The following is a 3,133-nucleotide window of genomic DNA, read 5'->3' on the forward strand; positions in this document are numbered from 1 at the left end:
TAGATGAAAAGTTCTGAATGAACCTCCTGTAGAATCCGGCGTGCCCCAGAAAAGATCGGACATCTTTAACGGCCTTGGGGGTGGGCAGGTTGGAAATGAGTTCAACCTTAGAGCGGTCGACTTCGATTCCTCTTTCAGAAATAATGTGCCCAAGAACTATGCCGGATGACACCATGAAATGACACTTCTCCCAATTGAGCACGAGACCCTTCTCTTCACATCTTTGTAGAATGGCTTCCAAGTTGAGAAGGCACGTGTTGAATGAATCTCCGAAGACTGTCAAATCATCCATGAACACTTCCATACATTTTTCGATCATATCGCTGAAAATGCTCATCATACACCTCTGAAATGTGGTAGGTGCATTACACAGTCCAAATGGCATTCGCCGAAAGGCATAAGTGCCAAAAGGACATGTGAATGTTGTCTTATCTTGATCTTCTAATGCTATCTCTATCTGATAATATCCTGAATAGCCATCGAGAAAGCAATAGAAAGGATGACCTGCCACTCGTTCTAGGATTTGATCGATGAATGGAAGTGGAAAATGGTCTTTGCGAGTGGTGGCGTTAAGCTTGCGATAGTCGATACATATGCGCCAACCAGTCACGACCTTTGTGGGAACTAGAGCCCCTTTCTCATTTTCCACCACAGTGACCCCCGATTTCTTTGGCACTACCTGGGTCGGACTAACCCACTTGCTATCAGCAACAGGATAAATGATGCCAGCATCTAATAGCTTGAGAACCTCATTCTTCACCACTTCTTTCATTGTTGGATTCAATCTTCTTTGAGGATCTCTTCGCGGGTTAGCTCCTTCTTCCAAATGAATATGATGGGAGCAAATCAAAGGACTGATCCCTTTAATGTCAGCAATCGTCCAACCCAATGCAGATCTATGCTTTTGCAGCATGTTGATCAACCGCTGCTCTTGTGATGCATCGAGTTTGGAAGAAATGATAACAGGAAAGGTATCGCCGACTCCCAAAAATGCATGTTTCAATCCTTCAGGTAGTTGAGCAAGTTTCACTGTTGGGGTCTCTTCGATGGAAGGCTTTGGTTTCTCTCTCCCTTGCGGGAGTTCCTCGAAACAAAGTTGTTTAAACTTAATTCCTCTGTCCTGTGAGTTGTTGAAAATGGCAAAAATGTTAGCCAACTCACAAGGACCGGAACTTTCAGACTCAGAATTTTGGAGGAGGTTTTCAAGATCTTCAGAGTTGCTTTGTAGCAGAACCTCCTCCTCGACAAGTGTGTCGATCAAGAATGTTTGGTGACACTCGTCATCGTCTTGTGGTTGTTTTACAATGTTGAAAACATTTACTTCGAGAGTCATATTTCCAAAAGAGATCTTCATTAGACCATTTCTACAATTAATTAGAGCATTTGCTGTCGCGAGGAATGGTCTTCCAAGGATGATCGGGATTTTTGACTCCACATCAACCACTGACTGAGTGTCCAAAACAACAAAATCCACAGGATAGTAGAACTTATCAACTTGCAATAACACATCTTCCACTATTCCTCGTGGTTTTTTAATAGATCGATCGGCCAGTTGCAGAACCACAGATGTGGGCTTAATATCGCCAAGACCTAATTGTGAGTAGACTGAATAAGGCATGAGGTTAACACTCGATCCTAGGTCTAACAATGCTTGGCCGAATTCGCGTGTCCCAATGGTGCAGGAAATGGTGGGACAGCCAGGATCTTTGTACTTCAGCGGTGTCTTCTGCTCAATCACCGCACTCACTTGTTCTGTCAAGAATGCAGTCTTCTTGACATGGTGCTTTCTCTTTATAGTGCACAGATCCTTTATAACCTTGGCGTAAGCCGGCACTTGCTTGATCACATGTAGTAAGGGAAGATTGATCTTCAATTGTGTCAAGTGCTCCAGGATCTCACTTTGATTTTCCGGCATTTTTCCAGCAGGTCGGAGAGCTTGGGGAAAAGGCACCTTTACCGGAATTTTAGTTGGCTCTTCTTTCTCTTGAGCTGATTCTTCATTACTCAAAGTGGTAGTACTTGTTGATGGCGTGTCTGAATTCTTACCACTTCGAGTAGTGATGACGTTAACTTCCTTGATATTTTGTCCTTCAGAGTTGGAAGTTTGAGCAATGTTTTGTCCCCTCAAATTAGACTGGGCTTGTGATGGAAATCTACCGCGCTCTTGAACGGTTAAAGCTTCTGTCAGCTTTGTGATCTGACTTTTTATTTCCTTGTTCTCTTCCACCAGCTGCGTGAGCATTGAATCAACCCTTTGATTCGTCTTATTTTGCGCGTCCATAAAAGCTTTTAGGGTATCCTCTAGAAAATTCCCTTTCGGCTGCATGTTATTCTGAGGCGCAAAATATTTCCTTGGCGGTTGAGATTGTTGCTCTGATCTCCATTGCCCTCCAGATGATTGTGCTTGTTGGTTCGAATCTCGCCAACTAAAGTTCGGGTGGTTTTTCCAACCAGGATTATAAGATTCTGAGAAAGGTCCGTAAGGCTTCTTGTATGTGCCTAATGCATTGCACTGCTCCTCATATACCCCTCTCATTTCACTTAAAGTGTGGCAATCCTGAGTAAGATGGCCCATTCCACCACAAACTAAACAAGGCTCATGTGCCTCTGTCCTTGCCACCATGTAGGGTCCTTTACTATCTTTACTTTTGAAGGCCTCAATTTGCTTCGTTAAAACTTCAACTTGGGCCTTGAGGTTGTCCTCTTCCCTTAATTGATAAACTCCAACTGGTCGGGACCTACTGGTGCTCTCAGTAGCACTCGGCCCAGTCCAAGTATGAGCTTTCTCAGCTAACTTATTCAGGTACTCGATAGCTTCGTCAGGATCCTTCTGGAGAAAATCTCCATTGCACATCATCTCAACAAATTGGCACTCTCCGTAGAAATAGCTTACGAGGTGCCAACTTTCATATCCATGGTGGGGACATAGATTTAACAGATCTTTAAAACGCTCCCAAGCTTGATAGAGCGTTTCGTTTTCCTTCTGAGCGAAATTTGAGATCTGTCGTTTCAAATTATTAGTCTTATGGTGTGGGAAATACTTGTTGAAAAATGTCGTCGTCATTTCTTCCCACGTACCAATAGACTTGGGCCTAAGAGAATACAACCAGCTTTTGGCCTTGTCCTTCAGAGA

General features: G+C 43.6%; 1 non-coding gene across 1 annotated transcript; it reads left to right on the forward strand.

Moving 5' to 3' along the window:
• The first annotated feature begins 2,909 nt into the window (after nucleotides 1-2,909).
• Nucleotides 2,910-3,016, forward strand: LOC112092281. Its single transcript, XR_002902516.1, has one exon. It is a non-coding gene; the product is annotated as a small nucleolar RNA R71 (small nucleolar RNA).
• Nucleotides 3,017-3,133: the final 117 nt, after the last annotated feature.

This window comes from Morus notabilis, unplaced genomic scaffold (assembly GCF_000414095.1).
Source record: "Morus notabilis unplaced genomic scaffold, ASM41409v2 Scaffold1460, whole genome shotgun sequence".
In the NCBI taxonomy this organism is placed as follows: domain Eukaryota; kingdom Viridiplantae; phylum Streptophyta; class Magnoliopsida; order Rosales; family Moraceae; genus Morus; species Morus notabilis.